This window comes from Bos indicus x Bos taurus, chromosome 4, assembly GCF_003369695.1.
Source record: "Bos indicus x Bos taurus breed Angus x Brahman F1 hybrid chromosome 4, Bos_hybrid_MaternalHap_v2.0, whole genome shotgun sequence".
NCBI classification, from domain to species: Eukaryota; Metazoa; Chordata; class Mammalia; order Artiodactyla; family Bovidae; genus Bos; species Bos indicus x Bos taurus.
In genome coordinates this window covers 89662868-89675194 of record NC_040079.1, presented here as the reverse complement: position 1 = coordinate 89675194, position 12327 = coordinate 89662868, and positions in this window count along the sequence as shown.

The window sequence follows — 12327 nt, the reverse complement described above, 5'->3', positions numbered from 1 at the left end:
TATCTTTCTCATTATACTGTAAAGTAAGCTACTTCAAATTAGTTTTTAAGAGAAAGATTACAGATGTATGACTGGAAGTATATACAATACACGTGAAAGAAATTATTGCTATTATCCACTACCATGTCCATGCCTAAAAATAGGGACTGTATTTTTTTGCTTTTTATCATTATTTTTATTGAGGTATAGTTGATTTACAATATTACATTTATTTCTCCTATGGAGCACAGTCCTGTAGAGCACAGTGATTCAGTTATTTATATATATATATATACGCACACACACACACACACACACGCATACACACCCAGTTCTTTTTTTATATTCTTTTTCATTATGGCTTATTTTAAGATTATTGAATATAGTTCTCTATTCTACACAGTAGGACCTTGTTGCTTATTTATTCTATGTGTAAAACTTTATATCTGCTAACCCCCACCACCCACTCCACCCCTCCACCAACCCTCTCTCCCTTGGCAATCACCAGTCTATTCTCGATGTCTGTGAGTCTGTTTCTGTTTAATGGATAAGTTCAATTGTGTCATAGTTTAGATTCCATGTTTAAGTGATATCATATAGTATTTGTCTTTCTGATTTACTTCACTTAATATTATAGTCTAATATTATAGTCTAATCTCTAGTTGTATACATGTTGCTGCCAATGGCATTTTTTTTTTAATGGCTGAGTAGTGTCCAGACAGAACTATAATTTAAGAAGATACATGCACCCCTATATTTATAGTGGCGCTATTCACAATAGCCAAGCCGTGGACACAACCTAAATGCCCACTGACAGATGATTGGATAAAGAACATGTGGCAAATATATATATACAAAGGGACCATTCTTAAATCAGTTTAGAATCCCAAGAATCTTATACATAATCAGTTCAGTCTCTCAGTCGTGTCCAACTCTTTGCAACCTCATGGACTGCAGCACACCAGGCTTCCCTGTCCATCACCAAGTACCGGAGCTTACTCAAACTTACGTCCCTAGAGTCGGTGATGCCATCCAACTGTCTCATCCTCTGTTGTCCCCTTCTCCTCCCACCTTCAATCTTTCCCAGCATCAGGGTCTTTTCAAATGAGTCAGTTATTCGCATCAGGTGGCCAAAGTATTGGAGTTTCAGCTTCAGCATCAGTCCTTCCAGTGAATATTCAGGACTGATTTCCTTTAGGAAAATTGTATATAATCAATTATCATTAAATATTGGTTGGATGAATGAATAAAAGCACGAAAAAAAAAAAGAAACGTTGCTAGTTTTCCTAGGACTGACTCTGGAGAAAGTATCAGTGGCCTTCCAGATCTTTCTAGGGATGAAGAAATGAAGTCAGAATTTGTGTGACCTATTTTATAGTAGTTTAAAACTGGTTGGTACTGTACCTCAACTTAATTTGCAAATTGTCTAGTTTCTTGCTCTTCAAAGTATACTTCTAGAACAATACTAGTCTGCAAGCTCTCTGACACTGGTCTGTGACAATGTAAGTACAGAAATTAAGAGTAAGCATTTAGAAATGCTAGCAGCAACTTGACAGTGTAAATTTACATCTATTGAATCTTTTTAAAAGTTGTCTTGTATTTTTTCTTTTACATTTATTTTTCCATAAATTCATTTTATTATATGTTGCAAAATAATTGGTGTATGGCAGAGTAGAGTTGGGGGAGAGTCATCCTTCACTAAAGGCAGTCTGAGAAGCAGTGACCTGGTTTATCATTCTAGTTGTTTTCAGTCACTAAGTCATATCCGACTATTTGTGACCCCATGAAGTGCAGCATGCCAGGCTTCCCTGTCCTTCACTATCTCCTGGAGTTTCCTCAAATTCATGTCCATTGAGTAGGTGGTACCATCCAACCATCTCATCCTCTGTCGTCCCCTTCTCCTCTTGGCTTCAGTGTTTCCCAGCATCAGGGTCTTTCCTAATAAGTCAGCTCTTTGCATCAGGTGGCCCAAGTATTGGAGCTTCAGCTTCATCATCAGTCCTTCCAATGAATATTTCCTTTAAGATTGACTGGTTTGATCACCTTGCTGTTCAAGGGACTCTCAAGAGTCTTCTCTAGCACCACAGTTCAAAAGCTTTCAAAAACTATACGTGGTTATAATAAAGATGTCATATCTATGGGCACTCTTATAGTTTTTATGATTCCTGTAAATTAAAACTAGTGTAAGTGCAAATAAACCAGTCCTGGTTTAAATAATTACCATAGTGCTTAGTCTAGGGGGACTAGGGAGCTGATGTCTCATGGTATCATGGAAAAAATCCATAAGAACCAAAATTTTATCCAGTTCCTCCAGCTACTAATGGCATGGCCCTAGTTGAGAAGGAATTCTTTAACACTGTTCTCCTACTCGTAAAATGGGCATAGTTATTTCTGTATTAAAGAATTTTGAAGCGTAATTGGCTCTACAGAGGTTGCTTAGTACAGGATCTGGCACATAGGGGAAGCTAGTTTTCAGTATTATGATAGTTGTTTTGGCAGATCCTCTGGGAAAGGGAATAGGGTCAGTCGGCTCTGATGGCATAAAACAGCACAGATTCTAGTGGACAACTGAAGCTCAAATAGTTCTGACCATGGCTGCTAGTGTGTATTGATGATTCGTAGCTTTAGTGGCATACATAACACCGAGGAATCTTATTAAAGTGTAGTATTTAGTAGATCTGGAGCCCAAGAGTCTACAGTTCTAAGTAACTTCTGGATAGCGTGAATTTTGCTAGTCCGCAGACCGTACTTAGGGTAGCAGGGTCATAGACTAAGGTTCCAGCTTTAGCAGGTAACATACCATGAGGGCATGCACACTGGACCCTGTCCCCAGAGTTTCCATCTAGTAGTTCTTACAGTAGTTGAATGGGTGGATGCCATTGGATGTGACCTGAAAATGTGCATCTCTAACAAGATACATCAGCATTAGGTGTTATTGTAGTTAATGACTAGGGAACCACACTTTGAGAACTGTTGCCCTAGACTGTGTGGCAGACATCTTGGCTTCTTCATTGACCTTAAACAAATGACCTGATTTGCCTCAGTTTCCTCAGTTATAAAATACGGATAAACTGAATAATTCGTAAGAATCCTTCTAGTACTAAAATCTATCCATTCCTCCTGGCCTTTGTCTCAAAATAAACAAATATGCTACATTGGTGACTCTGAAATGTACGTAAATACATTTTTACCAAGAGTGTTTCCTTCATTCAAAATGACCAATAATGACACAGGTTTACTTATGGAAGAACACCTGTCAGCATCTTTTTTTGCCTTGATATGTGCTAAGGCTAACTGAGAACTGATTTTCTAAAAAATGAAAATCAGAGCCTAGAAGTCTTGATCCTTCTGCCTGCTGTCCTCAAGAACAATCCAACAAAGAGATCTTCTTTTTTCACTTAGAGTATTCCAGACTAGCTTTAATAATTGTTGTTTAGTAGCCAGAAACTATACTGTGTACTTGATGTGGATCATCCTATTTAGCCTTCACAACTACTGTAAGAGGCAGTTACTAATCTCATTCATTTGAGTAGAAAACTAGGAGATTTAAAGTAAGTTACCCAGGTGTGTACAGTGGTAGTGATGGAGCTAAAATTAATTCCTAGCCTGGGAGAGCAACCTAGACAGCATATTAAAAAGCAGAGACATTACTTTGCCAAGAAAGATCTGTATAGTCAAGGCCATGGTTTTTCCAGTAGTCATGTGTGGATGTGAGAGTTGAACTACAAAGAAAGCTGAGTGCTGAAGAATTGATGCTTTTGAATCATGGTGTTGGAGAAGACTCTTGAGAGTCCTTTGGACTGCAAGGAGATCCAACCAGTCCATCCTAAAGGAAATCAGTCCTGAATATTCATTGGATGGACAGATATTTAAGCTGAAACTCCAATACTTTGGCCACATGATGAGAAGAATTGACTCACTGGACAAGACCCTGATGCTAGGAAAGATTGAAGGCAGGAAGAGAAGGTGATGACAGAGGATGAGATAGTTGGATGGCATCACGGACTCAATGGACATGAGTTTGAGTAAGCTCTGGGAGTTGGTGATGGACAGGGAAGCCTGGCATGCTGCAGTTCGTGGGGTCTCAGAGTCAGACATGACTGAGCGACTGAACTGATCTGAGCCTGAGAGATGGCAGAGACCACATTGTTAACCACTGAGGATGCAGAACAGAGAAGAGGAAAAAAAGGAGGAGAAGGCTGATTGATGCTTTCAAGTTTACTAATCCCTAATAATGGAGTCTAATGACAGAGTCAAAAACTACAACGAGGTTGAAAGATTTCAAACAGAAAAGAGTATAAATCTATGAGTTCAAGAACATTTTAAACTAATCTATGTTGACAAAAGTCATAGCAGTGGTTAACTCTGGGGAGAAATGGGGGAGTATGGCAAGAAGGAAACTTTCTAGGGTGAGTGAAAATATCTGGATATTGGTCACAAGGGCTTCCCAGGTGGCACTAGTGGTAAAGAACCTGCCTGCCAGTTGAGGGGACACAAGAGATGTGGGTTTGATCCCTGGGTCGGAAAGATCGCCTGGAGTAGGAAATGGCAATCCACTTCAGAATTCTTGCCTGGGAAATCTCATGGATAGAGGATCCTGGCGGGTTACAGTCTATAGGATTGCAAAGAGTTGGACATGTTTGAAGCTTAGCACTGAACTGAAGTGGTCACAAGGGCATATATATACATATATATATATATACACACACACATATACATGCAAAACCTCATTGAGCTCTGCATGTAAGATTTGTGTACTTTAATGCTTGTTAATTCTACTTCAGTTTAAAAAAAGGTACCTGAGAGCAAAATGCATGTGCATACACATACATGTAGGCCAACATTTTCTAATTTATATTTAAGCCATATATTAATGATTCCTCACTGAGCTTCTATAGGTCAGTCAGAATTATGACTCCATTTCACAGATGAATTAAGCAAGGTAAAGAAATCCATAGTGCATGACTGACTTTCTAGTTCCCAACATTCTTCATAACTTTATATTAGTTAGACAATGTGAGCTTGTATGCTTGTGGCTAGACACATTTGTAAAAAAAGACAAAATTAAATATAAAATGTATGGTCCTAAGCCATAAACTATAGTCTTTTCACTAGCATGTGATTTTAGGTAGTATGTTCAGGATGTCTCTAAAGGGATAGTTGTTTTCAGTGAACTGCTTTATTTGTTAATATTCAGTTCACCTATACTTTTCTTATCTTGGTTTATGATACTATATCTCCTTATTTCTTTGTAAGTTAATGGAAGATAATTCCCTGAGAATCCCATTTGCTATGTCCATCCACTCATAAGGTCACTTAATTTAATGCCCTTATTAAGTACCACTCTAAAGTTTAATAATTTTGCTGGCACCAACACTTTGCCATTTCTCCCCCAATGTATTTTGTGTAATTTATTCTTGTTACAACTCATCCCCCTTCATCTGCCCATAAACTGCAGTCATGATATTTCATGATATTGCCAGCACCATATAATTTACAAACGGCCTTGCATACCTAAAGGTCTGTTTAGAAAGAAAGAATAAATTGTTGCAGAGAGAGCTTGGTTAAACAAGTGGAATCAGGAAGTTTCATTAGCAAGAGCTCAAAGAGATTTTTATAGTGGTAGTTTCTTATTCTTAGACAAGGAACAGATACTTGCAGAGGGAAATAAAGCAGGTGGCTATTTTGTGTTCCTAATTAAATTGTTTGCCACCAGTAGCAAAACAGAATTCTGCCACTGTTAAATAGGCAACATCAAGGTAACTGGCATTGGTTCCTAAAAATATTTCAGTGCAAAGATTAATAAGAACAATTCTCAGAGAAAGGACTACAAACCTAAACAAACAAAAAATAAATGAATACCTTTGAAGTACTTTTTGTGCATGAGAGATCTGCCTTAAATGTTGAAATGAACAAAAGCCTAGAATTCACAGGCAGCGACATTTTAAATCTATCCTTTGAGGAGTGGGTAATTCTCTAAGCTACAGAATAGGAATCCACCGCTGTCCGCACGCCTTGAGGTGCAGTGCCTAGTAAATGAATCCGGAGTACAGACCGTAAGAGAAAAAGTCCAGCTCTGTCTCCTCCCTACATTACAATTATGAACTGGATTTTCTATTCTTTCTGCATGGGTTTCATTAAAAATAACTGTTATCACTAAATGTACTGGAAAAATAAATATTTTAACTGCAAACTCCTTTTCATTTTCTGTTTTGGAATAGTACAATACTAGTGTTACTTTTAAATATTTTAAAAATTATATTTGTTACATAAAGTGTGAGAACTTGTGAGTCTTATCACTGCTTTGAGAAAACGTGTTTCCCCAGTAAAGGTGTCATTCTTTTAGGTATGTTTGTCTATTCATGTTACGACTGAGAAATAATGAACAAATAATGCTAAGGTTTAACCAGTGTTTACAGATTCCCATTTTAAGACACATTCAGAAACTTTAAGAATTAAATAATTATCCTCCCCCCACCTTGAAATTACAAAATCAAGTGGGGGGGGGGAATATTTACTTCCTATAATTTTAAATAAGATTTAAGTCCTTTAAGATTTACTTGCTAATACTGCTGCCTGATTTTAGTTTCCAGAATAGCGGTAAGTTAAAAAAAATTTTTTTTAAATAAAAAATCAAATATAAATGAAAAACACTCCCTTGCATTAAGATAGGAACCCCCTGGTGTTTGAAGCTGAAATTCAGGAGAGAATCTCACACACTCTCAAATATGGTATCATTACTTTCCTATAGCAGAAGGGATATGATAGGGCTGACAAATGTGATCTCTGTTGGCAGAAAAGAGAATGGGATCAGCTCCTTTTATGAACACGTGAAAAAGCCTGTATAACTTTAGAAACCTTGATGTGATTGAAGATTAGTAGATTTTAGCAGATCTCTCTTTTAGACAGTTTTCTGCTATCCTTTGATAAGCCACTTCATTTTGCCATCTCAGGATACCAGTGGGGGTGGCTGGTATTTTTTGTTGCTGCGTGAATGACATCACAGAACTGGCATACCCCAATAGCAGATAAAAGGCACTACATCCACAGAGCCATGGGTACCTCTAGGATCTGGGAAAGCAGGAAGGAAAGAACATGAACATGCAAACTCCTGGTTAGGTGGCTTTCATTCTCTAGGTGTTTATTATTTGTATGTTTGTTTTTAAAGAAAGACATTTTCTGTCTTAGATTCTGGAAATTAATGTAGGGTGGTTTTCTTCTTTGCTTGAGAAATGTGATTGTAAATGTCACTTCTGTGTTCATGAAATGCTGATATTAAGAAAATATATCATGATCCACAAAAACCTAGACACTCATTTTGTTAGCTGTTTTGCATATAAAATATGTTCATAAGGTGGTACAAATAATTCTACATATGGCTTAATAATCAGCCTATGTATGTGCTATTGAAAGACATAGTATTTAAGAATTACAGTATATTCCTGTTTTCCTAAGAAAATTAGGGAGTGCATTTAATTAATGCTGAAATGCAATAGAATTCCTATGGAAATACTTATGACATCCACATGCATACCAAATAAGTTCATGATGATCAGTGTTATTACAGTGAATACCAAATGAATTAATAATGCTGGGACACTCAAAATGAAGTGTTACCAAGTGTTGTGGTATAACAAATATGGTTAAATATTGTGTGATTAAAGTTATTATAGGGCTTCCCTTGTGGCTCAGCTGGTAAAGAATCTGCCTGCAATGCAGGAGACCTGGGTTCAATCCCTGGGTTGGAAGGATCCCCTGGAGAAGGGAAAGGCTACCCGCTCCAGTATTCTGGCCTGAGTCTCAGTCAAAAGAAAGCAAAATTTCATGTCTCTTATAGGGAGTTAAGAGGGTAATCTGCTCTTTCTAAGCACTGTGATTCTTAACTTTGAACAGTCGCCGAAAGTATTTTCCCACATACTATGTACTATAACCATTTAAATCACCTTGGTGCCAAGTGGCAGAGGAGGTAGGGGAGGGTGGGTGGAATGATTCGGTTGTGGGGTGGGAGGTAGGTGGGGGAGGAGCAACAGAGCATACCTCAAGAATTCAGCAAGTTGTAAGTGTGTGTATAATTTTCTGTAGTTTGCATATTAAGAAAAGGAGTTTTCAGCTTAATTATTCTCCTCTAATGACAAGCTTATTAAGATAACCATTTAATATGTATTTCAAGACAGTGAGGCAGTGATAAACAAGGATAGTTTCTTTAGTTTTCTAGCTGAAGTCCCACTTTTCTGTGTCAGACATTTTCTGTCATAACAATTTCTAAAATAAGTTGTTTTTTATACTGTATCCCAACTATATTTGTGTAAATTATCTCCACACGTTCTGTTGTAGAAAAACTGGACTCTACATCTGCATTGTATTATTTATGCACTTAGATGTAATACATCGTAACAATTCATGTCTATTATAGATTTAGTAAGACGTGAAGGCATAAGTGGATTTAATCAGACATGTAATTATTTTTATGCCTCCAACTCAGAAATATGTGTAAATGAATTTATGGTTATTTGGCAATCAGTAGAAATGGTCTTTATAAATGTTGAAACAGCTGCTGGCAAATATATTTGCAAAAGAAGGAAAATGGCACTTATCTTCTTGTTGGGTAAATGATAAAGGAATTATTGTTAGCTGCGCGCAGTACCCTAGCTGCTAAATATTTGCTTCATCATCCTTAATATCACATAAATATACCCTAAACATAAGAAAAACCTTGAGTTTCTTTCCTTCTGTGATAACGGAACACACTTTTTTACAGGAGGATTTTTAGAACACATCTGTATTCTAAAAAGCTTTTTCTCTAAGTCTGAGCATTTTCTGTCATGCTGTTTGACTTTTACATTCCCATTTATTCTGTTATTTGTGGTATCATTCCAGTTCTTGAGGTAGAACACTCTTATTTAAAATAATGGGCCATGATAACGCACACACTTCAGATATGTTGATTCTGGTGTCTATTAGGATTTCTCACTGCCGCTTTTACAATAGCTTTGAGACATTTGTAAAACTTTTCTGCCACAGAGTAAAATGCAATCCCTGTACTACCAGATTATGACTTTGCTGTGTTGAAATGTCTAATAAATTACATATCAGTAAATGTAGATCTTGGACGAATACTCCGAGAAGATCTAATTTTCTTAAAGTGCATCTTTTTCCATTCTTTCAGATTTTCAGTTTAAATTTAATGCCTTTGACTGATGAAAAATTAATAGCCCCAGCACCTGAAATTTTCTTTATTCCCGGTAACAGAGAAAAAAAGCTAGATCTCTCTAATGTGTCAATTATGGCCCTGATAGATTACCATATGAAGAATTATTTCATTTTTCTTGGATCAAATATAAAACAGCTATAATATATTTAAGTTGTACTAAAACAGTCACACTGAAGACACTCCCGCACACAGTGTGAGGGCAGGCAACATAAATAAGGCTGTCACTACCTCTACAAGGCGAGCTCGGATTTGAGCATGCATCTGGGTGTTATGCAAATGATGATTTCCTATACTAACCCTTAGACTGATACTCAAATAATAACACACCACTGGCTTAAAAGTCACTTGCATCAGACTTTTATAAATCACGGGGTTCTCTTTCACTCAGGTATGTTGTTTCAACGATCAGTAGCATTTCCAATGAATTACACACTGACCAGTTGGAAGAGCTTCTGCCTGTTACTGGAGCAAACTCTTTGCAAACCTCGTCTGTCAGATGCAGCACTCCCAGCCCTCAGCCCCCTCACCGGAGCTGAGTTCCTTGGCAAACGATAGACTGCCCTCTGTTGATGGAAAAAACAATGCTCAGTGCAGGACACATGGAGAAGCTTTCTGATAAGTCGCAAAGCTGCGATTAGCTGGTACACATTTGTAATGGGAAAAAAATCGCATTTTAAGCTATAAAAATATTGATTTAATGGGTACTGATAGAGCAAAACTGTTGCAAATTCAGAGAGTTCAGAGGCAGTTGTAGAATCATATCTATTTACACACACACAGCTTATTTTTCACTTTCTACATAGCTGGAAATGCTAGGTAAGATGATTTCTTTTTATTCTGCGAAGATACTGATTTACCTACACACACTGTGCTTCCATTCAATTATTTCTGAAGCTGAATTGAAAACTTGGCATGAATAATAATCCCAAATGCTCAGGGTCTATAATTTAAATAATTTTAAAGTGAAAAACTGTAACAAACAACTCAAATGAATAGGGAAATTTCTAATTCCCTCAGGCTCAAGGAAGGGTGGGGGTGTTTAGACAGAAAGCAAAATCGAGGAGAGCAGCCTCCAGCGCTGTCTCTGCAGGGTGAGAAAAATGGATAACCTGGTTTGCTGTTAATGGCTTTCAAATGACGTTCTAGTGAGCCCTTATAAAACAGTAAATTTTATTGCAGTTTTAAAGCAGTCTTTCACTGATGCTTTCACTTTTCACAGTCTTTCACTTTTTCTTTCTTCATTTCTATATTTCCATTTACTTTGAATTGGAAGGTGGAGGGGGGTTGTAATCAAATCTCACAGAAGTGACAATTTTCTATTTTAAATCCGTTTCGCATGTTAATTAGTTTAAAAGCAAACTTGAAAAAATGTTAACTTGCACCAAATACAGGAAGCATTTGAATTTGTGTGACTTCCTTGCCTATTTTGGATAAAGACACTTACATTGCTACCGCATGTTTCAAATATCTTCTAAGAGACTGAATGTGGGTGATCTTTGTGTATTTTAGATATACAAAGCTGTAAGCTGCTCTTGTGCTTAAATCTGAGTATCTGCAACCACAAAATTAACCTTATGTAGGAATTTGATTGCAGTCTTCAATTCCACTGTTAGAAACGGAGAGATTTCCACACCCCCCCCCCCCCTGCTGAGGTTCTATTTGGAAATGCCAAATGAAATTGAGACTTAATAAATTAATCTTTATGCTATTGCCAGAAGACAGTGCTACCAAGAAAAGAAAGAGGGTATGTTAAATTGGATTTTCTAGATATGTTATCAGTATTGATGAAATTGATCGGATAAATTACTCAGTAACACTTTTCATTTTTCTTACAGAGAGGCTAAGAGGGTGGTTTTTTGTTTTTAAGTAGTTTACTTAAAGCTTTAAGGAGTCTTTCTTTAGGAAGTTTTTCTTGACTTCTTTAAAAAACCCAATCTTTTTCTATTTGAAATAACTTTGTTAATGTGAATTCAAATTTTCACAAGATTTGTTTGCATAAGGATGGGACATATGCTGAGGAAATAATTTAAAATGTGAGTTGAAATTCTCATTGACAATGATCTTACTAATGGGGCTGGTGATGCTTCAGAATTTGATGTACACAGCCTAAATAGCTGAATGAAAACTGAAAAATTCAGTTAGCATACCTGAGATATCAGCTCACTAGAACCTCTTTATTAGGAAGAATTGCAAACAGGAGAATGAGATCCTATTGGATTGACAATGTACCGGACTTTGTTAAGATTCCAAAGGGTTTTATCCATAGTCCTTAAACATGCTTCCTATTTTACCCATCTTAGCTCTTATACATTGATGTGGTATTTTTTTTAGCTGTTTTCCCCCCAAAGCAATATAATATGTTTTTTTAATTAAAAATATAATTATCTCATTTTTATTTCTTTTTTCAAATAGTAAAATTAACACTTAGGGACAGAGAACAGAACCTAAGTGTGATAAACACTTTTTTTGTTGTTATTGCTTAACAGTGAAAAAACAACACAATTATTAAAATGCAAATGTGTAGAAAATGAAAATAAAGTTCACAGAACTTTTTGCTTTGCTTCCACTACTGTAATTGAAGCTTGAAATGAAAATAAATGTACATTTCAAGGAAAAACACGTTTTAAAAATTAGAAATAGCTAAACTTGTTTTAATTTGTTTTTACATTTAATAAAGAGTATTTAACTGACTTTTCTCCTTTTCCCAAATATTAGTGTTATTTACATGGATTGAATTGTAAAATAGTCTTATGATACTTGCAATATTTATAAAGCAAAGTTAAAGAGGTGCTAAATATTTTAGAAACAGCCCACCAGAGGGCAGTCAGCTTTTAGTCTAACAGATTTGAAGTAGATAAATTTATTGGTATCGTTGGATTTTAAGTAAAATATCTATTTAAATTACATTTCTTTTTGTGTCTACAAGTTAAATGAAATAAGTCATGACTTCACATTGAGAAGGTTAAGACCTCAAACATTTTGAGTAAAAACTATTAAAGGGTGAACAATTCTAACTTCTACTCTCTGAACACCCTCACATTCAGTTTTTCCATTGTAATATTTATTTTTAGTCATAAAGCAAGATTTGTTTTGATTTGAGATGCCTTAGGACATCAATATTTTTTAATCAATACTGA